Consider the following 26626-nt stretch of genomic DNA (forward strand, 5'->3'; position numbering starts at 1 on the left):
TTTGGTTAACTTTGGTTAATTTTAAGGGAGGGAGTTAGTGTGATAGGAGGTTAGTATTAATCATTAGTAGAGTAATTAGTAATTAGTATTAGTATTAATCATACATAGGGTAATTACTCTATGTATTAGTCTTGTTCCAGTCAGGAGAGAGAAACCACACAGAAATTTGAACGTGGAAAATTTAAGGTAGAGCATGTAGACTGGAACAGGAGATTGGAACAATAAGACAGGCTGGCTGGTAAGGAGTAAAGAGAGTTCTAGAGAATACAGAGATATCTGCTCTAAGAGGCCACCACCCCTAGGGCTCAAACACCCAGAGAAGGGCTGCGAGTCAGACATCACTGGATGGCAGGCAAGTCTCTGTCATGCCACGCTCATGGAATTTGCTGGAAATCCATCTTCTAGAACTTGGTGGAAATATTTTCTCCAGGGTGAGGCAGAAAGCTGTTTCTGGTGACTTCTCCCTGGAGGCACTGGCCTCTGCCACACCACTGCCTTCGGGGCACCACTGGCGAGGGGCAGGGGGGCTGCTGGGTGCTGATGGCCCCAGGGTGTGGTAGGAACTGGGTGCTGGCAAAGTGGTAACAGAGAGCCAGCAAGGGATAACTTTAGTGTCAGACAAACACGTTTCCCGAAATATCGATGGGGTAGGACTTATGGAAGGGGAGAATAGGAAGGTACAAAGTACACGAGAGCTTCACCCTCTCTCCTTAGAGGTAACCTGAACTGCCTTGTTCTTGCCTTTTTTTTTAAATTGGTCTTCCCTACAAAGGACTTGGGATGTGAATCTTAAATTTTTTTTTTTTTCAACGTTTATTTATTTTTGGGACAGGGAGAGACAGAGCATGAACGGGGGAGGGGCAGAGAGAGGGAGACACAGAATCTGAAACAGGCTCCAGGCTCTGAGCCATCAGCCCAGAGCCCGACGCGGGGCTCGAACTCACGGACCGCGAGATCGTGACCTGGCTGAAGTCGGACGCTTAACCGACTGCGCCACCCAGGCGCCCCTTGGGATGTGAATCTTGAAGGGAATCACTGTAGGAAACAACTCTGTGGAATTGGGGTTTATGGCTATAGAAATATTAAGTCATCGTTCCTCCTGATACATAAGGCACTGACGCGAGAAGTCTGTGGAGAATCGTCTCTCTGTGCGCACTTCTCTTGAGCAGCAGGTGGTGTTACGACGTGGAAGCAGCGAGCAGGCACCTGCCCGGCGGTCAGTGGCCAGCATACGGGGGTCACCAACCACTGACTTGTATGGCTGACCAGATTCCGAGGAGGGTTAAAAGGAGAAATTCATCAAGGGTGGAGACTTAGAAAGGAAACGTATATAAGACTAGGACAAACTTAAACAATATAAATATGCTTCCCTGGGTAGAACATACATTTCACCCTAAGCTTTCTTTCCAAGCATCCTTGTGAATTCATTGGTGTTTGATTGCAAATAACTGCCATTATTGAATCAACTGGGTTCGAATCAACTGGGAAACCATGTCTGGATTACTTATTCAAGACTATGTCTCCCCAGGGACTATGTGTTTGAATTTAGTAAAATAAACTCACAAAGGGATTAAATTTTCTAAAGTCACTTAAGCATTATTCTCCTTTTTATTCTCCTCTTCTTGTCTAACAATTCGCTACCTATTTTTTTACTAGTTTAAGAATATCTAAGGAACTAAATCTTCTTGAACGAATTCTATGTATAATAAAAAGCAAAAATCTTAATGAATGAAAAGAAAATGAATCCTAAAAGACTATCTCAATGCTTCCATTTCTTTGGTTTGTTGAAGTTCCGTGAGGGGGAGAGAAATGTCTCAGAGACGTTTCTACACCGAGCTTGTAGGTGGGTGCTGACTACCTCCTATTTGTACCTCCTCTCTCCCCACTTAAGGTCCGTCCCATTTCTCACGGGCAGGAACTATGTATTCTCTGCTCAAAACAAAAATGAAAACAAAAACATCTTGCAAAACTGGCTTAAGTAGGCTGTGCTTACTACATGCATGACAGGGAGAGCTAATTAACAAGACAGTTTAGGATGGCAGAATTTTATTCATGGAAAAGACACTTAGAGCAGTTAACAAAACACACGTTTTGGTAGCTACTTACTACCTTTACCATCACAAATAGTTTAGGATGAGAGGATTTGTCAGACTTTCCAGTAACATCTGTGCTTTCTATTTGATCTTTTTTGATTACTTTTGTCAGTTATTAAGCAAATGGATTCCTTAAAAAAAAATCATACAACGTACCCCAGTAAATCTTTTTTCTAGATGCTTCTTGGTAACTCAGTCTCACTTCCCCTTCCTCATGGAAGCTGGATAAAGTTTTCCTGTTCAACAAATATGTGCTTGGTAGGAAGGGACACTGAGAACGGGTGGAACTCGTGTCTGTCAAATACATATAAATTTCTAATGAGGCAGAACGAGAAGCCCCAGAAGAGTTTATCATCCCAGCCATTCCCAAGGCAGTGTGGAGGTTACACCGCGACATCTTCTGGCATTTATGAACAACCTCAGCAGACACACAAGCCCTTGGAGTCTGGGAGGATGTTTTCTGAATATATATTCAAATAGTTGTACTTAAATCAAGAGACCAACAAAGAAAATGTCAATTAATTCTAGAAGAGATTATCATTTAAATGGTCTGTTAGAAAAACTAAAGCAGTATTGTTCCTCTCAGAGAAGAAGGCTGAAAAGATAATGAAGCATCAGTAGAATACCAACACAGTAGCGGGGCAAAGAAAGGACACAGTGACTTCGAGAATGTATAGAAATAAAAAGGAGCACAGGGAACTAGACCCTCATTAGTACTGAGTGTGGATGAACAGCTGTTTAAGTTTTGTACAGTTCCAGAATATTCCTTGAGATTGTTCAAGGAATCAGAAAGTGCCACATTTCATATCACCTTTAGTATTCACCATGGGCAATAAAATTCATTTTCTGACATATGCCCAAATCAATATGCATGCTTCAACAAACCAAAGTCAAGGGCACAATCTAGCATAAATTATGTGTTCATTGTTGTTATTGTTGTTGCTATTGTTACCCGCCCCTTTCTCTTCCAGGGTCAGACCCAGTTAAGGGACATAAAGAAGCTAGTGAGGTAGATCAGGACACCAGCTTTATGACACATGGTGGGCGGAAAGGAGAATGGGAGTTTATGTGTGGGCCAAAGAGGATAATCATTTGTACCCTATGAACAGACTCAGCCCCTAACACTGCATGCCCTCCCTCCCAGGGGCAGACTGGCTGCCAGCTGGAGGCCCGCGATCCCTGAAGAGAGACACCCAGGAGGGAGCACTCCCCATCAGCTCCCAGGGAGGGCAGTGAGGTGCGTGATGTCGCCCCCTAGCTGAACTCTGGGACACTGCAGGCAACAGCGACACGACTTTTCTATGGATACACACACACCCGTTTAATAATCGTCCTGATCGACTCTATTTTTTTTTTTTTTCTGGGTCATCTTGAAGCAATAGAATCTCCTAGATCTCCACCGGTCCACCAAACTACTTTCTCACTTCCGATTGAACTAATTTCTTATTCCCCTGTAACTAAGACTCGTAGGTCTCTGGGTTAAATTCATTCTTACTTGGCCAAAATGAGTTAAAATCAGATAAAACAGCATAGTAAATGAACTATGACAAATATAAGTTAAAACTTTTGTTCATTGTTATCAGAGCTTCAAGTGTCTCGAATATCATAGGCCTTGCCTCAGTATTTTCTTGATGTGACGAAAATTAAAATTGAGTCGCTACTTTATGGCAAAGCAAGAGCCAGAGGCAAGCCTTCTGATGTCCCCATCTAAAATTCTTTCCATTTCAAATCATTTGCTATCTTCAGACCTTCAGATAGGGCATTGAATAGTAAGTCAAACTGAGCAGTTAGGAGCACGGAGTCTGGAGGCAGATGGCTTTGAGGTTGACTTCTAGCTCTGCTCTTACTAGTTGTGACTTTTACAGAGATCACTGACACCTTCCTCAGCTTCCGGGGCTTCCTGTGCAAAATGCAGCCTGCAATACCTCTCTTGCAGGCTTGGTGTGTTTAAGTGAGATAATGTGTTTAAAATACACGGGAAGTGCTAGCATCACCCACCATCAAGCTGCAGTTGCACGGAGCATGAATAAAAGAGAGTTCGATCGTACATGAGTTGGAAATGGAAAAAGAATGTTTAAGTGAACCATCTGGAAAGATTCATCAGCTTTGTAGCTGCCTCCTGAGTGCACCATTAACAGAAGTGACCTGTCTATGCTTCTGTATTTCCTTACATTCTGGTTTGATTTCTGACTGTTCTGAATCAAGTTTTTCTTACATAGCTGCCTTGAGTCTGCAGAAGACCCCTAGGGCTTTCTCCCCCAAATCTTGTCTTCGTGACTATTTTCATGACGAGCTACTTAACCACGACTGTCTCGGCTTCTCCTGAGGGCCTGCCATTATTTCAAGGGAATCAAGTTTTCTCTTTCACAGATAACAGAAAGTAACATTCTAGCACCCACCAAATGTGACATTACTAACTGAGATTCTTTTGGTTCTGTAATTATCTCTTTTCTTTCTTGTAGAAATATATATGATAAACTCTAAGTAGGACTTTGTATGTGCCAGACATTTTTCTAAGCCCTTTGTAAGTACTAACTCATTTTATCTTTATACCGTCCCTATGAGTAGAATCTATATTTAATCTAATTTTATGGAAAGTGGAAAGCAAGACAGAGGGAAGCTAAATGACATACCCCAAATTACACTGCAAGGGGTGTGTAGAAGCAGGACTCTCAGCCAGGGATTCTGGATCTAGCCTTCTGCTTCCAACAACGTAGCTTTTCACAACTCTTGGCTACCCTCGTTAAATCATCTTCGAGTATAGTATTGCCACAAAAGGGCATCACAGGCTTAATTAGATGAGGACTGAAGAACTTGAGAGTGTAAGTTTCAAAGAGTCCAACAAACATTTGTGATGCCATTGTCTACAGCACTGACAGGAAAGGTGATCCAGGAGGATGCCACATCTTGGAGCATGGTTTTTTGTTTTGTTTGTAGCACAGATGCGATGAGGGAGTCCTGAGCGCAGAAAATGGGGAGGGGTGGAACTGGAGCAAAGAACCGGAGATTTGCAAATCGTCAGAGCTGAAGTCCAAGAGCAAAAGAAGGCAAGTCGGTTGGGCTTAGGGGTTCGATCAGTGCAGAGTTTACCATCACTGCCCAGAGCGGACAGCAGGGAAAATCACCTGGGACGAGAATGAGGAGGGGGTCGGAGGGGTGGGCATCAGGTAAAAGTGGTATTTGGGACAGAAGGGAATTTAATGGTGTCCCTTCTCATCTGGGATTTGCTGTGCATTTCCCCTGGGCTTTCTGCCTTTCCGAATTTGGTAGTGGCTGTGCTCAGAGTTACAGTTTTGGAGGCACTTGAATCACAATAAAAATGAAATGCCAGCATCAGAATTCTGAGTCATCCTGATGAAGACAATGACTGGGAAGCGCCTGAGGCATGAAGCAGCCACTCTGTAAGCAGAGCCTCTCACTGAGCTCAGGAGCAAAATGGACCCATGCTCACCATGGTAGGGAGCCACCTAAGCAAGACAAGGTATCACACAGTGGACCATGCTTCTTAGTAGTGTTGGGAACATAACACCCAAACCACCTGGGAGGTATTATAGGTTTCTGACACCTCCACTTAATGTCTGTGGGGCTTTGAGCAAGTTAATTGAGATCTCTATGCATTCATTCCCTCATCCAAAAAAAAAAATGCAGAAAATATCCAAATGGTGTTGGTTAAGGATGGTGCTTACTAAGTCCAATACCTGGCAAACAGCAGGTGCTTAAATCTTTGCTGAATGGATAGTGGGAACTAAAATATATTAGCTTTCCACTGGAAACGATGTTAAAGACTCCCTTTATATTGAGAATTTGCCAAAACACAGCAGAGTAGAGAATGGTAAGTCACTCCATGCTCCCGCTACCCAGAATTGATGACCACCACAAATTTGCCGGAGATGCTTTGTTTTCTAAGTAAAAGAAAATAAATTATTGTACATTTCAACATTGTGTTTGGATCAGAACAAGCGGACAAGGAGTGTAAAGTTTCATTCTTCGGGCAGGTAGCCCAGGCTGCGAGATCAGAGGGAGAAAACATAGCTGCTCAACCTTCATCTGGCCCCCATTGCTTTGTGGCAGGTAGAAAGATATTTCAGAGCGGCACAAATATTGACAAAAATATCTGAAACCACTTGTCCAGAAGCATTTCATCTGAGGACAGAAATGGATAGGGATGCCTTTGGGTGTCACTATACATGTGATGTCTCAAGAACAATGGAGAAAGTCAATAATTGATCCAGAGAGGTGAGGGAGGGCAGATGTGCCAGGGAAACCATCTATGAAACCATCTGTGATTGGTGAGCTTAACCCAGGCAACAGTATGGGTACACGCTCAAAGGAATAGTTAGGGAGAACCTGGAAGAGGAATAAGAGCTGACCCCTGGGACTCGGCACACATTCACTCAGGAAAGAAATCTTTTCGGGATGAACTTTTTGGATATGGTGGTAGACTGGTAATCCAGAGACATGGTGTAGACGTGTGTAAGTGAGGACTTGATAAGTCCCCTTTGATGCCTTTGTGGGCAAAATCGTAAATGTAGGTAGGGTGATGATATAGATAGGTAGACTGATAGGTAAATGGTTGAAAAGTATTTGTATGAAATGCCGAATAGTGGTTGATGACAGCGGAGTAAGAAGTTGCTCCCAACCTGCCTTTCTTCAGTGGCAGTGAACTTCATGCTTTATCATGAAAAAGCTCTGTGGAGATGACATAAAGATTATTCATGGGCTTTCAGCATTAACATTTAGATACTTCCCTACAATTCCATGTTTCTTTTTGGAGGACTTGTTCATTTAATCTAATGAATGTCATTAAGTAAATGTTAAAGGTCACTATGTGAAAGGAAAATGGTAAATTTCTAATATTCAATAACGAAGACTTTATTGTAACTATAACACTCTTAGGATCATCTTAAAAGTAAGAATGAGATTCTTTCAGCTTTTTATCAAAGCTTCAACTATAAAGGGCTAATACAAAACCTATAAAACCTATAAAGGGCTAATACTTTATCAATCTTGTATACTTTGATCTTATCCTACTTCACTGCATGTTCCTGTTCAACGAATTACCATTCATTGAACATGTTTGAAGATGGAATTCTGGGTGTCTCGTGGGGCAGATCCATCCTTTTTGGTTAGTTGTGGTCCTTCATTTGTTTAACAAACGGGCAAGTCTCCTTTTGTTTGGGAAATGTGACGTCTCAGGGACTGAATCATAATTGATCCTGGCTAATCATAGTAATGTCATTTCTTTTGCCAATGATGAATCCAGGGTATGTGTGGGACTGATTCTGGCTTATGAGCTCAAATGGGAATTCTGGGATGGGAGACAGTAGGGCAAGAAGACCGCCTCTTTGGCTTCTTCTCTTCCCTTTGGACACTGTTGTGTGAGCACATGACGTTTACAAGGCAAGAAGCCCACAGACAATAGCCCACACGCTGAACATCATGGCAGACGGGACGAGTGCAAGAGGTTGGTGGCATTCTGGTATGCCAGCCTAATCCTGCACCTGAGTTGGTATCAGTAATGATACTTTGGGGTAGCTGGCTGGCTCAGTTGGGGGAGGACGTGACTCTTGATCTCGGAGTTGTGAGTTCAAGCCCTACCTAGGGTGTAGAGATTACTTAAAAATAAAATCTTTAAAAAATGATGTTTTAAACCACTGGTGGGTGCGCTTGCCAATACTTGCTGCTGAACAGATCCTAACGGATGCAGAGGCATCCCTAATTTGTGGGAGGCCCCAGAATAATTTCTTCCAGCTATCCCGGTACAAGTCAAAAAATTTAAGTTCTGAGACACTGGATTGTCTCCCCTCCAGAAGTTAAGGCAACCTGTGGTTAATTCACTGAGAAAGAAAATGTGGTTTGGCCATTGAGAGATTGTTTTTGTTCACTGTGTTTGCTCCCATATGATATGGAAATTAAATTAATTTGAAAGGCCCTTTTGAATGGATGATTTGGAGAGAATATGTAAACATAAAAAAAAATGATATATGTGTACCGAAAGAGTAAATGAAATTAAAAATAAATGGGACCTGACATTCTCTTTCAGTACATTTTTCACTTTTATACACTATGCTAGTTGATTTATTAAGGCTTTTTGGCTTTGAGCTTATCATATTGAGATCTTTCCTAGGAAAAGCAATTTGAAGGCTGTTGTGGCTGAAGGCACATTATGGTGGTGGGAAATCAAATAGAACACTGACTTTCATTTAAGGTTGTCAACTTGATGAATAGGATGAAGTTGACTTCAAACAGACAGGACCTGATAAAAATGATCTGTTTCTGACAGGTAGAAGGCATGCAGAATGATGGTTAAATAGAGCGTATTTATTTACTGTGTTCCAGAAATCATACATTAGCTCCTGTTGGACATGCAGAATTAAAAACAAGCTAAGACCCAGGATCTTTCAAACCAAATTATCTGTAAATAACATATGTTTTGATAAACTTTGAAATCAGGTACAGAATTCCTCCTTTCTATCTTTGGTAGGAATTGAAATTCTTTGAAAATTAGTTTTATTTAGTTTGTTCTTCAAAAAGAATATGTATTTTTAAGATTAACTTTATGTCATAATTTGTTAGGAAATATTAACCTTGAATGATTAACCTTGTACTTTGTAATTCTTCAATATAGTGCGTAATGCAGGCTCTGAGAACCATTTATTCAATATTATTGATTTATCACATGTTCATGGACTGCCTACTCTGTGCCCCGTGGCACAGAAGAAAAACACATCAAATGATCACCCAAATAAATATGCTGTTAAAATGATAAGACTCCACTATGTTTTAAAGGGACAGTCTGGATTCCGATCTGGTGTGAGGGTCAGGGAAGTTTGAATTGAAATCTGAAAGACAAACAAGATGTGTTACATGGACCAGTGTTATTTTCATCCAGTGTTTCTCCCCCCTTGGTAATTGAATCTTGAGTGTGTGTGTGTTGTGTTCAGGTGATTTTCCTTGGCTAGAGGACTGGTCTGAACCCCCCCCCCCAAAAAAAAAAAGAATGAAGGGATAATGAGCTAAATCACAGGGAGTTTTAAAGGTAGTTCTTAAAATATTCCAGGAAGACAGAATCCCTGAGGATGGCCGAGAAGAATCAGAAAAGAGAAAGAAAAGCTCAAATGACAGATTCTGGGCAGGACCACAAAGAGCTTGTTTCTGTTGCTTTTGTATTTAAGGAAACAAAAATCAAGTTATTAATCTTCCATGGGAGTAATTTCATCCCATTTTCATGTTAAGTCGTTCAATGATTTAGCCTCTTGTACAGTCTCCAAGTAATAATAGTTTGAGTGCATTAACAGCACAGTATCTGGAGTAGGGTCAGTGTCCAGCCCCGGAAGACACGTTTCCTGAGAGCCTGCTGTCTTTTCCATTCATGGCTCTCTTCCCTTTGTCTGGAACGGGGCCAGGCACATGGTAAGTGTGCAGTAAATACCTGCTGAATGAATGAATGGATAACTGTCAGCTAAAAAGCAGAAGGGCACTCATATGGATTTGTATGCATAAGGATGTTTTCAGCTCTTAGCTTTCCAATTTCTCTTCTGCCCATAGTCCCAACTTCTACCGAAAAGCACAGAGATTTCCACCAGGCAGATTTTACAAGATAAAGATGAAGCTTTATTCTTGTTTTTTACCCTCAGAGCGCAAGACCGGGGCAATAGTAGTTGCTCAATAAATCTGTGTTGAGAGATTGAGTTTTGTCTTTGTTTCTTGCTTTCGTTTAAAGAAAGACTGAGCTTTAATACTGCCTTGAGATCAATAGTCTTCCGTTAAGTTGCTCTGGGATTCTGAACTTTAAGAGTCTCAACTGTGGGGCTATCTGAATAGGAAAGGCACCTTATTCTTGCTGCCCCTTTGATTACACACAAAGCCCTTTGCAGAGGGGCCAGAGTATATGTACCTGCTTTACATCACACCTAGATCTGCAGACGACCGTGTTCCAGGAAGCTGGCGGCCTTAAACTCTAAAATTTTTCTCTAAAATGTTTACCATATTGAAGGATTTTTCTATAGCTCTTGTTTTCTGTGATTGAAGAAGTTATAAAAATATGTTGTAAGCAGTAAAGAATTAGTCAAACATAAGGTAATGATAGGAGGCTTACCTGATAGGAGAGTCAAACACTGAAACCAGTAATCTTTGTAATCTTTAAGTGTTTTAACTATTTCCTTTATCTGTCTCTCCCCTTTTCCCTTCCCTCCCTTTATTCCTTTACCAAAGAAACAAACAGACAAACAAAAACCAGCTTTATTGAATTCTTAGTGTGTCTTAAATTGGACAGAGAGGGGTAAATAAGGAAGGATTGCTGCCTTCAAAACTCTCCCTTTCTAGTGGTGAAATAAACGTGGAATTAAATGGAGAGGGATCCTGGCACTAGACCAAGTAAGTGGGCTTGGGAGAGTTTGAAGGGTTTCATGAAACCATAGAGGAGAGGTTTGAGGAAGGAAGTAAAAAAAATGGATGAAGATGGTAATTATATTCACATCTGTTTACACCGAGTACTACACTACTTGGTATCCACGTATCCTAACCCCGGAGGGGAAGATCAGGGTGGATGGCGACTAACCTCCGATAGACCTAAGTTCACTGGTGCAGCCAATCAGTGGGTTAACCTTGTATGGGACTATCTGTTTACAGGCAGGAAACAGAAGAAGAGAGGGCAACGGGGATGTGGTGGTGGGGTCACGGAAGTTGAACACTGGTGGCCTTAAAGTAACAGCTGCTTCAAGGCGCACTATGTAAAGTGCTAACATGGGTGCCATGAAGAGAGGTGGAATATATAAGGAGACTGTAGTTCATGCTTTGAAACCATTGCTTGAATACTGTTTTCAAAATTTTATGTTTTAAGCTTTTTATTACCGAAAATTTCAAACATCCACATAAGCAGAGAGAATAGTATAAAGTATAGTAGGAGAGTATAATAATAAAATGATGCCTTCCCCTTCCATCCCCATCACCTGATTTCAACAATCACCAGCTCACAAACAGTAGTTTTTGATGTGACCTCCCCACTGCCCACCACGGGACAATTATTTTGAATTCTAGACATCGTATAATTGTATATGTAAATGTTTCTTTTTTTTTTTTAATTTTTTTTTTCAACGTTTATTTATTTTTGGGACAGAGAGAGACAGAGCATGAACGGGGGAGGGGCAGAGAGAGAGGGAGACACAGAATCGGAAACAGGCTCCAAGCCATCAGCCCAGAGCCTGACGCGGGGCTCGAACTCACGGACCGCGAGATCGTGACCTGGCTGAAGTCGGACGCTTAACCGACTGCGCCACCCAGGCGCCCCTAAATGTTTCTTTTTTGATCTCTACAGTGTAGTAATTTTTTTTTTCTAAAAATATAACATGAAGCATTCTCTCACCTAAAATATTAATAATGATTTCTAAGTAATAACAAGTGATCTGGTCTCTTCATATCATCACATATATTTTTTTTTCACTGTTGATTTGTTTGAATTAGGATCCAAACAAGGTTCACAAGTTGCGTGTGGCTGAAATGTAGCTCAGATCCCTTTTTGCCTACAGGTTTCCACTCTCTGCCATCCGTGGTTCTGTGCAGTTTATGTGTGGAAGAAGTTAGGTTGTTTGTCCCATAACACTTCCCACATGCTGGCCTTCGATGATTGTATAGCCATGGTGTCACTTAGCATGTTCTTCTAAATTCTGGTTAGATGCATGCATCTGATCCGATTCAGGTTCATTGCTGTCGTTGTTGTTCATATTTGCTACATGGTGGTTTGTAGTTCTGTGAGGAGACGTGTCTGTCTCTTAGTGAGTTGGTGCATCAGCCTGCCTCATCGACTGTTATCTTTCCATCAGGACTTCACCTCAAGGTTTTAGTAACCACTGATCCTCATTGCCCAAACCCCTGTTTTCATTAGGGCTGCAAAACAGTTGCAAAATTCTAATTCAGAGTAGATGAATCCCACTAAGGATTCGAATCCCACCAAGATTGGAACCTGGATGCCTAGATTCAGAGGCCAGGGTGGAAGACTGAACAAGTCTGAGGGACATGCAAAACTGTGGGTTTTCTTTTTCAAATCTTACGCCATGCCTTCTTGTTTTCATTTCCGGTATGGTCAACGTGCCTTCCTAATCTGTAGCGCTTTGTTGTATCAAATGACATTAAATCAAGTTGTATTATTTTTAAAGATCCTTGAATTATAATGAAGGGGGGAAACAGAAATGTTGTAAGAGCAGTTTTCCTATAATTTTCTCTTTACTCTGAATATGGGTAACTTCAAAATGAGAGAACCTGGGGGTGCCTGGCTGGCTCAGTCGATAGAGAACTCTTGATCTTGGGGTCGTGGGTTCAAGCCCCACATGGGGCGTGGAACCTATTTCAAAACTAACTAAATAATAAATAAGAACAAAATGAGTAAAGCTGTGAGCAGAAGAAAAACATGCATTGCAACATGCAGACATTCAGTACCTCTTCTGAGCAACCCATGAGATAACATTTAAACACAATTCACCATCTGAGTTGTTCAGTAGGATCTTGGCACTGTTAGATAATTTGGTAATTTTTATTCTTTCCTACTGCTACTTTTAAAGTTTAATTATGTATTTTTATCTGTTATATTTGTGTTTATTTGCTTTAAAAAAATAATGTTCTCAGGGCACCTGGGTGGCTCAGTTGGTTAAACATCTCACTTCGGCTCAGGTCATGATCTCGCAGTTCACGGGTTCAGGCCCCACATCGGGCTCCATGCTGACAACTTAGATCCTGGAGCCTGCTTCAGATTCTGTGTCTCCCTCTCTCTCTGCTCCTCCCCTGCTCATTCTCTCTCTCTCTCTCTCTCTCTCTCTCTCTCTCTCTCTCTCTCTCTCAAAAATAAACCTCAAGAAAAAAATTTTTTTAATTAGTGTTGTTATTTTTGAATGGAAACACTAGTGAGGAGCTGGCCAATAGTATCTCAGTTTGGCAATATTAGAATACCAGCGTATCATTGCTTCAGTGGATGCATTGGTGAAAATGGTTGCTGCACAATGATGGGTCATTGAGAGCTTCCTCGTTGGCCATCCTATGTGGATTTCCCCCAATGTGTGCAAAGCTCTGTGAGCAGGGTGGGCTCCATGGATACGCAAAGTATATGTAGTCAAAACAAGACCTACCCTCAGAAGGGCCCTGTGCTTGGCTTAATGCTCTGCTGTCATTGTTCTGAAATCTTGATATAATTTTATCCTTGTGTGGGGGTAGGTTCAAGAATTCCTTATACTCACATAAATGGGTTAAAAAAAAGCTTAGGGCAGAAAGCCCCCACCACGGGGCGAAAGTGACCAAGGTTAGTGAGCAAGATATTAGAATGGGATCACAAGTAACTTGTAATATCACCTTCAGGAAACTAGTTTCCATCTGGTACCAATATACCTTGATCACAAACTCCACTTGCCCCCCCAGACCCTTTGCTTCTTACACACGCAAGTTAATGTTTACTGTCTGATTGTTTTCTCCATGTTTACATGTGTAAGATCTTGTTTTCTTCACATTCAGCACGTGTGTAGATCTTGAGATCTCAATAAATATGGAGACAAAACCCCTCTTTGGGGCTCTTGTCTCCTCCGCGACAATAGCCTCTTTTGTATTCAATTCTGCATCTGCTGTCTTGCTGGACAAGAGGGAACTCAGATTCATAGTCTGCGACATCTTTGCACTTGTGTTTTGTAACTGATGTCCAGTGGGACAATGGAGAGTGCATGTGAGGTCCTGGAAATATGTGACTGCTGTTTCTTGCTGCCCCATTTGCACAAAGCATTGAGACAGTCCACAAGCCAAGAAATCCGGTGGACCCATGACATATGAGGGTTCAGTGAAACTCCAAGTACATACGAGGTAAGTGTGTTATATCCATGACTGAGTAACGGGGGGCCCCAGTGACCCCAGGAGGCCGCACTTTCTGTTTGAAGCAGAACGTGTCCTGAACACAGAAGAAGTCAGTGGTGTTCTAAGAAAAATGAGTGACCAGAGAACCCTGTCTTGTCCTTTTTTACTCACGTTACTTCCTCACATTAACCAAACACAGTGAAAATGACGTCAGGTGATGACATAATTCCTTTTCCTTTCAATCCTCCTTCATCAATAAGCCTGAGGTAAAGAGCTGGTAGAGGGTGCTCATATCAAGGAGTGACATAAAAGCAGATGAGTGAGTTTTATGCAGGTTTCTACTCTTCCGGTAACAATGCACACACAAGTAAGAGCTATAAAATGCAACTTGTGTCATTTGGTGACTCTGCATAAGAATTAAATGCTCTTATATTTGCATTTAAAACTGACATTGCACGGGGCGCCTGGGTGGCGCAGTCGGTTAAGCGTCCGACTTCAGCCAGGTCATGATCTCGCGGTCCATGAGTTCGAGCCCCGCGTCAGGCTCTGGGCTGATGGCTCAGAGCCTGGAGCCTGTTTCCGATTCTGTGTCTCCCTCTCTCTCTGCCCCTCCCCCATTCATGCTCTGTCTCTCTCTGTCCCCCCAAAAATAAATAAACGTTGAAAAAAAAATTAAAAAATAAAAATAAAAAAATAAAACTGACATTGCACAATATGAACATGGAAGGTAGAATTTGTGCTGATTATTCAAAATTTTAAGTTTTATTTACTTAGAACACTGAATAACAAATTAAACAAACAAAAAAAAAACCCTACAATGATAAGTCAAGAGGGAGATTGTGAGGGAAAGGACAAAGCTTCATATCTGAAGACATGTTAATGGTGCTTTTCTGCCACTTTTTGAACAAGGGGCTTGACATTTTTATTTGGCACTGGACCCTGTAGGTGATGTAGCCAGTCTTGTCTGTAAGACACAACGAATTTCATGTCATATTTTCCCCTTGATGTCATACTTGGCTATTGCTTTTCTCTTTTCTCCTGATTATTTTGACATTTTGTACAGTCTTACAGAAGCCAGCCCAATGAGTGATTTCTCTTATTTAATCACACAAGGGTCATTTAAAAATCTAAAATCTCAGGTGCTTCAAGATTTCTGCTCATTTGTAGAGACACACGGGGCTGTGTCTAATTAGATGAGTTAGTCTCATAAATTAATTATCTTCTTGTCTGGTTTTATGGTCAAAAGATCATATTCAAATAAGAAGACAAGCTCCACGTTTCCATTTATATGGAAGGAAGACGGTAGGAGCAATTTCTTAGGGTTGTTCATGTCAAACCAAACGAAACTAAACAATAGAAACCCCTCTTCCAGGTGAAGCCATCAGCTCATGAAATGCTCCATTCTCGTAGTGAAGTTTATTATTAAAATCAGACTTCCCCATTAATCAAACTATGCTTCAACATTTCTTGGAGAGCTAAATAGCAAATAGAAATCCTTGAGATGGCTATGAACGAAAATGTAGCAATTTATTTAACTTCTCCACGTGTATTTATGGAAAGGTTATGATCTTAATTTGAACATTTCCTCCCTCTTACAGGTTGTCATTTATCTCTGCAGCTTTTCTTTTCTTTTTCTTCCCCTACAGTTGTCTTAGCTTTATTGAATACAGGTGTTCTAATCTCTGCTGAAATGCCTCAAAATTAACTGCTGATTTTGCTGGAAAAATATGAATGTGTTAGTCAAAGAGAAATCACCACCTGGCTGTCCCATTCCATCCACCAGACAGAATGCTAACTGTTCTTAGAGATAATGTGGTGGATTTATACCCAGAGAACTAATCCCACATGATTTTTTCCTGTATCTGAAATTATGTCAAATTTGATTCACTTCATTTTCATTCCTATTCTTTTGGTTATTTTTAAGGTAATATTACTGGTTATTTTTATTAGTTTAACTCTGATTAATTTCATATAATTTATTTCTCTTCCACTCACATATACATATAGTAAGGCTGCCTCTCTTTTAATACTTTTAATTTTCCCCTTGTTTCTGTTTTTCCCTGACTACCAACATATTGTTTTTCTGCAAGTAACAGGTAGTTTCATGTATTTAAAAAATTTTTTTTAATGTTTTTATTTATTTTTGAGACAGAGAGAGACAGCATGAGCAGGGGAGGAGCAGAGAGAGAGGGAGACACAGAATCCGAAGCAGGCTCCAGGCTCTTGAGCCATCAGCACAGAGCCCAATGCAGGGCTCGAACTCACGGACCGTGAGATCATGACCTGAGCTGAAGTCGGACGCTTAACTGACTGAGCCACCCAGGCGCCCCGTCTTTTTTTTTTTTTTTAATGTTTGTTTATTTTTGAGACAGAGACAGAGCATGAGCAGGGGAGGGGCAGAGAGAGAGGGAGACACAGAATCCGAAGCAGGCTCCAGGCTCTGAGCTGTCAGCACAGAGCCCGACGTGGGGCTCGAACTCACAGACTGTGAGATCATGACCTGAGCTGAAGTCGGGCGCTCAACCGACTGAGCCACCCAGGTGCCCCGTTTCATGCATGTATTCATCAAATACACATGTACAGAAGAAAGCAGGCAGCCTGGACAAGAAATCTAAAGGAAAACTCTCAACCAAACTCTGGACCAGTGACTGCTAGTTTTCTTCTTAGAACAGCTTCCTTGTACATGACAGTTAAGGTCAGGATGTCTCATCTAGCTCTTCAGAGAAGGTTGTCCTACCTCCTCTCTTCTCACTTTATAAGCTCTCCCTGACCCAGCTTATTTAGTCCGTGAGCTCAGCTGTCTACTAGACTTGCTGGTTCTCAAGCCTCCCCCTCTAGTGAACTGGCTCCTTTGAGCTCCATCTGCTCATGAGACAACTCCATGTGGCTTTCCCACACTGGATCCACCAACTGCCCTTCTGTGTTCCCATCTCCTATAATGGCTCCATGGTCTATCTGGGAATCCAAGCCAGAAACTTCAAAGACCACCACCCCCCCCCCCCTTCCATCTCTCACCCATCTGCAAATTTGTTGATCCTGGATCCTAAATACCTTTTGTGTCTGTCCCTTGTATTCTATCTCCGATGTCCCTTGACAGAGTTGCACTAAAAGACTTCTCTTGCCTTCAGAATGATCTTTATGAAATCCAAATCTTCCCACTATGATGATGAGACTTCCATCCTCAAAACAACCCAGTTCATTTTCTGGCTCGTTCGTTAACTCATTTGTTTATTTTTAAATTCTTTTAGAAGTTGTAGTCTAAACTTCATTACATTACAGCGTTCAGTATTTTACCAGCCAGCTTCTCAGTAGCTGCCAAGACTGTGGCCCAACAAAGTCTCTCTCTGTCTCTCCCCCTCCTCTCTCTGTCTCTGTCTCTCTCCCTCACAGACTTTATATTTAAGTAACATACAATTACCGGCATTTAGACAAATATATACTCTCCCTGGTGCTCCCACACTTTTGATTGTGGGATTCTCTGTCAACAGAACTCCTTCTCCTCACCTGGCCACTGGGTAACTTCTACACACTGTTCAAGGTGCAACTCCAATGCTACGTTCTTTACAATGTCTTCCTTCAGTCTCAGGTTGGCCTCATGGCTCCATCCATTACAACTGCGGTCTAACATATTTGTAATTGTTTCTTTATTTGTTGGGTTCCCCACTGGACACTGGATCATGTCCTTTCCTCTCTGTGTCCAAGCATTGAGCACAATGCTTGACAAGCGATGGACTTTTAATAAGTATTTATTGAATAAGTGAGAATATTCGATGCCTGCTTTGATTGACATTTCAATCTTCCATTTCCATTGACTGGGTCTTATATTTCTTTTTCTCAACCTCTTTTGTCTTCAGCCTTTCCCTTCTGAAGATCAGTTGTAGAGATTAGCCATGCATCTTTTAATCTGGATAGAAGTGTATTGGGGCAGAGGAAGTGCTCAGGTGAGCATTTTGTTCAGTAACCAATTTAGTACATATTTATGGAGTTCCAGGCTTCTTCATGGAGTTTATAGTCTGGTGAGGAAGATAGGCTTCAATCAGCCCTCCCTTCAGGGAATGTAGCAAGCTGAGACAGGTTCTGTGAAGGAAGAAATGTTATTTCTAAGATGTATTAATGCAGAAACGTGATCCAGACCACAGGTGAGCCCAGAATTAATTTGTTATGGCTTTCCAACTATTTCGCTTGAACTTAGTTAGGCATGACCTGGGGCAGTTTGGTGGTTGCAGTGCAATTCTGAGGTTCCACAGGTTGAGGGCATGAGACTGCCCTTGCTTCAGACATCAGACACAAGTCTGGGGCTCCCAAACTACCGACATATCTGACCAACTGGCTATAAATCAGGGGCTCCTAGTACCACGTGTCCCCCCCCCCCAGTTTGATCATTCCCAAACCTCTAATCTTGTGGTTGGTCTGTCTTCATGGCCAACCCCAATGTCGAGTGATCTTTTTAGCATCAACTCATAAACTCAGATGTGGCTCCAGTGTCCACCATGAATTAGCAAGGCCATTTCAATCTGAGAGGTCTAGGGGTCCCTGCCAGGACCTGAGGACTAAAGCCATTTAAATTCTTTATTGTACAGCAGTGATTTAGTTCCTCAGTGACAGCCGTGAAAAGATCTGTAGATGATGGAATAACAGTTGCAATCACACAAAGGATGGAATTCATGGCCTGAGGCTGGGAAAGCTTCCTGGTTGGGCAAATAGCAATCTGTAAATATGTGCTATTAATCAAAGCTGATATTTTCGGAACACTTGCTAAGAGCCAGGTGTGATTCTCCATGCTTTTCAACTATTAACTCTCTTCATCTTCACAACAGTCCTGAGAATCTACCATTATTATCTCCATTTAACAGTCAAGGAAAGTGAGGCACCCAGAGATATCCAGTGACTCTACTAAAGTGATGCCACAGCTGATAAGATGGACAACGATGCTTTGGACTCAGGCCGTCTGGCTTGCTTCAGAGCCACATGCAGAGCCACAACCAGTACGCGGCACATGTCAAGATCAAAGGGAAAAAAAACAGATAAATTAAGAGAAGCATTGAATTCTGATTTAAGACAGCAAACACAGGGGCACCTGGGTGGCTCCGTCGGTTAAGCGTCCCACTCTTGATCTTGGCTTGGGTCATGATCTCATGGTTTGTGAGTTCAAGCCCCACATCAGGATCTGTGCTCTCATTCTCTCTCTGTCCCTTCCCCACTCGGGCGTGCACCCTCTCTTAAAATAAACAAAATAAACTTTAAAAGAAGACAGCAAACACAAAACCATGTTCGATTTTATTAGAATAACGGGAATGAGGAGCAGGGTTAATCTCATGTCTCCCTGGCTGACCACTATAAACATTTCTTCTTGGTATGAATTACTTTTGGTAATATGGCAAGGACCCATGGAATAAGTTTTCATGTCTTGTTTGAGGTTCATCACGTTGCTTATATTTACTTTGCATCAAAACACATCTGGAAGAGTTTTGTTACAGATGTGCATTTGATTCCCATCTACTCACCTGCAAATAAGATCTGTCATTCTTCTTTTTCTGTTGTGATTTCTTCTTGAAAGAAATAGAAAGATAAAGGTATTTAGATTGAATTTAGCCATTTTATTTAACTTAAGAGATTTTTCTAACCAATGGTCCTGTTGTTGATGTGAGCCATGTTCTTTTAATGGAAAGAGCAAGAATTATCAAGATAACTTTTCAAATATACATATGAGGAACCTTGAATAGATGACTTTTGTCAGTTGTCTGTCATAATTGGCAAATATTGATGTAATTTGATAATTTGTTAATTCATTATTTTTGAAAACAAATTTTCATTAAGCATTATGCTAAGCGCTACCTGGGGGAAGTGCACAAGACTTGGTCATTGTTTTGTGGGCATTTAGGTAGTCTAATTGCAGTGAGAAGATTTTTACTAACTGAAAGTTTATTAACAAAATGGGCATTAAATGATAAAAATAACAATGATGTGTGATGTGTGGTCTAGGTGCGTGGGTCTGGACTGCAGAGATCAATGTGGGTTGGAATTATTTAGGAATGTTCACAGAAGAGATGTACTGTGTGTCAGAGTCCAGAAGAGGAGATAGATATGAATGTATGAAGAATTAAGATGAGGTTAGTCTCTGTGTGTGTGTGTGTGTGTGTGTGTGTGTGTGTGTGTGTGTGTGTGGTGTGGGGAGGGATGGAGGGAAAATGACTTAATTCACACTCATGCCCTTCATTCACTACCTGAGCAAGTCTTGGCAGTCCAATCTCTGAAGTCTTGCTGATTTCTCCTTTCCATTTGTCTAATACAGAACACTCTTAATTCTGATGTAGACTTCCCCCAAAGCTTGACCTGTTCTTCCTTTCTTCTCCTCCTTCAACCCATTTTCCACCCAGCAGCAAAATCCATTTCCCCACAATGTAAATTGGACCATGCCCCTGCTTAAAACCTTTGAGTAGTTTAGTAGAGTTTTCCAGAGAATAAAAAGAGCAAGAATAGAGCAACAATATCAAAGGGAGTGGAAATAGAAAACCTTATGAAGAGTAGAGAAAGAGTGGATAGAAACATTTTCTTGGGGAGGGGAGGCATGAAGCCACACACACACACACACACACACACACACACACACACACACACACAGGTATTTCAAGAAGGAAGCAAAATGCCTACCGCAGAAACAGGACATTGGCTTATAACTTATTATAATTTCATGTTACCAGACCATTAAGAATGCATCCTCTGATAATGTGGTATTTAATTTTGAAGGACATTTCTCATTCCATGACACAGAGTATTCTCAATCTGCAGAAATTTTATCATTGCTGTGGATAAAGGCATAGGAAGTAGGAAGATCAAATTTTCAGGTAACCAAATAATAACACAATCATACTTCAAATCCATACTTTTTATTATGGATTACATTTGGCAAAAAATTAACAACAAATGCAAACAAATATAAATATAAAGTTTTAGGGTGCCTGGGTGGCTCAGTTGGTTGAGAGTCCGACTCTTGATTTCTGTTCAGGTCATGATCCCAGGGTCATGGGATCGAGCCCCGAGTCAGGCTCTGTGCTGAGTGTGAAGACTGCTTGGGATATTCTCTCTCTCTCTCTCTCTCTCTCTCTCTCTCTCTGTCCCTCCCCCACTCACATTCTGTCTCTCTCTTTCTCTCTCCCTAAAATAAAAAATAAAAACTAACTAGCAAACTATAAAGTTCCTTACTTAGGTCTAAGAGGGGAAGATATATCGTTATAGAATCATATGTCCAAGGTATTTAGTTGATTAAAAAAAGATTTATGTACATAGAGATCAAAACCCTCCCTGGCCTGAAAGGGCAGAACCACCTGAACTCTACAGCTGTGTTCACTCAGCTACAGCCATGTTCTCGCACCACATTTGTCAGCCTTGGTCCACCCTCAAGGTTTGCAGTGGCTGTTTCCTCTGCCCGGAATGTTCGCCCACAGATACACACATGGCTCCCTCCCTTATTGACTCTAGTCTTCTCCCAAATGGTGTCTCAGAGGTGCCTTCTTTGACCACCTTATTCAGAATACTTCTTCCCATATTTTCACTTTCCATTCCTGGATCTCCTCCACTTTCCTTTGTGGCACTTCCCTGCCTGACATTGTATTGTATGTTCTGTTGTTTACTTCTTGTCCATTTCTGCTTCTTAGTGGTAAGTTTCATGAGGGGCCATTTGGTCTGTCTTATTCACCTTGATGTCCCTCCCTCCAACGGGCCTCATTCTAGACCGAGACCTAAATCTAGATCTAGATTTAATTGTGATCAAATATCACATAACATGTTGCATTAAACTTAGACATGCTCTTGCATCTTAAGAATTTGTCTTATACAACCACACCTTCTCTCTTTTATCACACTACATCATTAGCAAATTGCAATGACATAGGACAAATGTTATTATCTAAGTAGCGGGCACCAGAATTTCCTTGATACATCAGTTGGGGTAGAAGTTGAGACTTTGAAGAGCAGGCTCAAGTAGCAAAACCCTCTTGCGAAGAATGAGACCTGAGGAAGGATTTACTACACTCTGTAGTACGGACAGGGGGCTACCGGGGTCAGAAAGCAGGGTAGAGAAAAGAGAGGAGGAGGGAAACAGAAGAGGCTGAGTTTAGGGCAAGTCAGAGAAACTCCTGGGGTTGGGGGTGACCACGGTCATTCAGGAACTGTTGCTTTTTCATTAGAACTCTATTTCTCCATAAACATTTGGTGAGAATAGACTTAGTGTTGTCTAAGAGACCCAAAGGCAAATACTCCATGATGTTTGAAGCACCTAGAAATTTGTAAGAATCTTGGCTTGAGCTTCAGACATTGCATGTTGAGAAAGTGGGGGTTCCAAGCCAAGATCTCAAGATCCTGAGGCAGCAGGGAGGATGAACAGATACCTGGGTTACAAATACAGCTTAATGATGGATTTTGAGGAAGAGACAGAGGCACCTGTTACTCTTAGCTTAACTTTTACCACTTTCTCCCCCATCTCCAAGCAGATTCTTACAACTTTCAGTTTGGAATATGAAGCACTCAAGTCTTAGCAGTGCCCCATGTACAGGCTAAGACTAGATTCTGGCACTGGACACTGGTTTAGAATCCCAGCTCACTACATCTTAGCTGTGTGATCTTGGGAACATGACTTGATGTCTCTGTGCCTCACCTGTGTCATCTATAAAATGGGGATGGTATTTCTTAAGGTTGCTATGAGGCCTTGAGCTTAGACATAATTAATGTTGTGTGTTTGTTTTCCTTATTATTGTTACTATTATCATTATCATATTATTATTATATAGATAGATCAGAGTTTGAGACTTGAAAACAGCCCTTGAAAACTGAAGGCAGTGATCGAATCAGAGGTAGAACTCAGGTCTCCTTGAGTTTCCTTCCCCTCCTCTGAAAGGTACAATGTTATTTGAAGAAAGAGAAAAGGAAATATTTCTAAAACTCAAATTTTCCTTCTTATTTCAGTAAGATAATATTTATCTCAAATTTCCCTGAAATCTACTGAAGTACTTTTAAAAAGTGTGTGTGTGGGGGGCGCCTGGGTGGCGCAGTCGGTTAAGCATCCGACTTCAGCCAGGTCACGATCTCGCGGTCCGTGAGTTTGAGCCCCGCGTCAGGCTCTGGGCTGATGGCTCAGAGCCTGGAGCCTGTTTCCGATTCTGTGTCTCCCTCTCTCTCTGCCCCTCCCCCGTTCATCCTCTGTCTCTCTCTGTCCCCCAAAAAATAAATAAACGTTGAAAAAAAAATTAAAAAAAAAAAGTTAAAAAAAAAAAGTGTGTGTGTGGGAGGGCATTTTCTTCCTGCAGGCTCTCACATTCTTCTAGAAGCTTCTTGGCTGAAATTTAATTCCCCCACGCCCCAGGCAAGCTGATGTGGAGGGTGCTAGCAGGCCAATGCTGAGTGAGCTCTGGGACATGATGGCCAGGTTCGGTCAGAATGCTCTCAGGGGGCAGGGCCTGGATAAGATGTGCTGTGTTTGGGTTTGTACACTTAGAAGTAGCAGGAGACTGTGGAGGCCACGAGAACTCTGAAACTTTGCTTACAAGTTGCAAGGAAAGCTGTGAGTTTTCCAAAAGTTATTTGGACAGAAGAGGATGTCAGCATGCAGAAGAGAAGATCACCACTGCTGGCTCTTCCAGTTGTAGCCAACCCCGTCCCCCCCCCAACCTCCCCCACCCCCCACCGAGTGCATGGCATTGGTGACAGCCAGGCAAGGCCAATGTTCCCGCACAGAGAGGGCCTGTGTGTAACACCAGGCCTTGGGCCCCCAAGAGGCTCTGAACAGGCAGGGCAGAAGGTTGTCCTTATAAGGCATAAGTCGTTGGAAAGACAAACTTATGCACAGGGCTGTGTGCCCTAGGGAAGAGGCTCATGTCTAGACCTAGGCTCACATTTAAATCCTTCCATCTAGGAAGGAAGTTGACAGGGTGTGGGGCTGTGTGGCCAGCCTCTGGCTGCTTGTGACACAGCAAAATGTAGACTGATCTTCTAACAACTAAAAGGGAGCAAACTCTCCCATGGCCCTGTCCCCTCACACCAGGTAGGAGAAGATATGGCATTCTCTTGCCAGGGCTATAGTGGCGGTCTCCATCAGGAATAGGTAAGAGAAGAGAAAGGTAGGCAGTATGTGTTCAATGAAGTATGTAAGCTAAGATATACCTAAGGGTAATGGGACAATACTTTGTGCTGTTGGGGCTAGGATAGTTGTATCATTGACACAAATGTGTGTGTGTGTGTGTGTGTGTGTGTGTGTGTGTGTGTGTGTCCTGCATAAGTAATAAAAAAAAAAGGCACTCAGTGGAGATCACTTCTTGGGGGATGTGAAGGCAGATGGTGTTCTCGTGGTTCTCGTTACGTCACACCCTTTTTAGGCTTAACCCTTGTGTTGAAATTAAGGCTCCTTTCTTCCCGGTAACCCCCACCCCTCTCTCTTTTTCCCCCTGTATATCACATCCCCATGAATTACTCTTTCTGGTAGCTCCAAGAACAATCTAGTTCTAGGTGAAAGGGTGCCTAGAAATAGCAGTGTGCCCTTGCACACTTCCTTCTCTACCTGGTCCAGGAAGACCCACAGCTGCCGTGAGAAAATCCTTCCAGAGAGTTCTCCATGTAGGTGAGCCAGAGGAGTTTCCTCTTTCTTGTCCTTCAAGTCCCCAGAGAAGAGCTGAAAATCTTCCTACGACTGTCCATATGACATTTGGGAACAAGGATGGCTTCTTGGCCCATGCTTGCCTTCAGCTTTGACTTGTGACCTTTCATTAGGGGCCCTGTGTTTGACCTTATCAGAATACCTGTCATCCCCCAGTTATCAGGCAAGGTCATGGGGACTCACTGTCCATCAGGATCCTATGTCTTTGTGTCATGGAGGGATGGATGCAAATGAAAGAGAACTCCCAGGCCCTGTCTCCTACAAACCCGAGGTGGACGGATGCTAAATACATGCATGAGACACACAAAACTATCAAGAAGAAAATATAAACAATTCCTTGGTGATTCAAAATGTTCATTGTTTCTCCCAACTATTTGGTCGTGGTTGAGTATTGTCTTTTTCAATGAATGTGACTATATCCAATCCCAAAGGAGTTAATCACCCCTAAGTTATGGACATATTATAATTAGTAGAATGTATAAAGTGAGTTCATGTGGTAATAATCATTTCTGCTTTGCAAAATGCCAAAGAAAATAGGCCTTAGAAACCACATTTTGTTGTTGCAAATATTGCCTTTTAAATGTTCGCCCCTGAAGTTTCCCAAGATATTAGAAGTGCTCTAGAGAATTCTTAAATGTATTAGCTTCCTACATGGATAATTTGTCCATTTAAAAATAATGTAATGCTGAATCTTGACAAAATTTCCATACAAAATTATTTCTATTGTCCTCTACTCGGTTGTCACAGTCTCAGAATCCTCCCAGCCCCTGTGCCCAGAGATTTGTACAACTTTCTAAAATATCTATCATTGAGAAAAATAATACACATGTTATCAACCATCATTAAAAAAGAATCTTTGAATTGATTAGATAATCAGTAGAGAGGTTCCATGCACATCCCTGTGCTTATACAAAGGGTGACTTCATGCTTGGGAGGAGTACAATGGCTGGGGAAAGGTATAATTTGTGGGATTGCTCTAAAGGCCCCCTTATATTGTATTATATTTTTATGGATAAGATTTATCATTTGGGGTAAAGATACCAGAGCTTTAGGGCTCTTGTTAAATAAAAATCCCCCAGGGTCGAGGGTGGGAAGCATGACCAGCCCTTATCAGCTTCTACTATTATGAATAAGATCATATTTGAGCCGACAACAACGTAGAGACCATCTATTACATATTCTCCGTTTATGGATGAGGAACCGGAAACTCAGAGCTCATCAGTGACGATGCTGAGGATGCTGGAGACAAGAGCCGCCAGGGGGATGGTGAGCACGCCCGCGTTTTGTTTAGGGCTCCCCTTCTTCATCCATTTGTGTCAGGTGAATTACGGAATGCCTGCTCCCTTCACCGTTCCAAAAGCAAGTTCTTATTTCCACCAGGCTTTCTAGGGGGCTTCAGAGGCCACAGGCATGCTTCCCTCTGTTCCTAATCTCAGCACTGAATAGGGAGCCAATGCTTCATTGCAAAGAAATTAATACACCCCTGAGGATGGGCAATTTATGCCTTCTCCCTGCAGAAAACTGGCCCCTCCGAGAAAGCCCTTGGGGCTACTGTGGCCCCAGGGCGGCAGGCGGCCAGTTTGTTTACTCCCTTTCTTGGTTGTATTTGCTTAATTCCTGTGTCTAATGAGCTCATAGAAATGGGATGTGCATAAAGTTCATTTATTTCCTTTGATAGGTTTACATATTTACAGAAAAACAAACCCCTCCAAGCACTGGAAGAACAAAGTTATGCAGCTGCTTAACATCTTTGAGTTATGACAGAAACAATTCTTTTGGTTTTAAATTAGTAAAACAATGTCAAGTGGAAGACGGAAACCTCATGCCTGACAAACGTATTTCCTCAAACAGAGGGAAGGCTTTTGGATCTCAGACAGTATGTTACTAGTGTTTTTAGTCCATAGACTTTGAAACACTCCTGACCCAAGTAAATTCTTTTTTAAAAGCATCAGCTTTACATCATTTGCACTTTAAATAAAACTGAGAGGCTTTTTTAAAGTAAAAAAAAAAAATTATTACTTCGGATTACAAACAAAAGCTTAAGTTCCCTATTGGAAGACAC

The sequence above is a fragment of the Prionailurus viverrinus genome, chromosome F2, assembly GCF_022837055.1.
Source record: "Prionailurus viverrinus isolate Anna chromosome F2, UM_Priviv_1.0, whole genome shotgun sequence".
Lineage (NCBI taxonomy): Eukaryota > Metazoa > Chordata > Mammalia > Carnivora > Felidae > Prionailurus > Prionailurus viverrinus.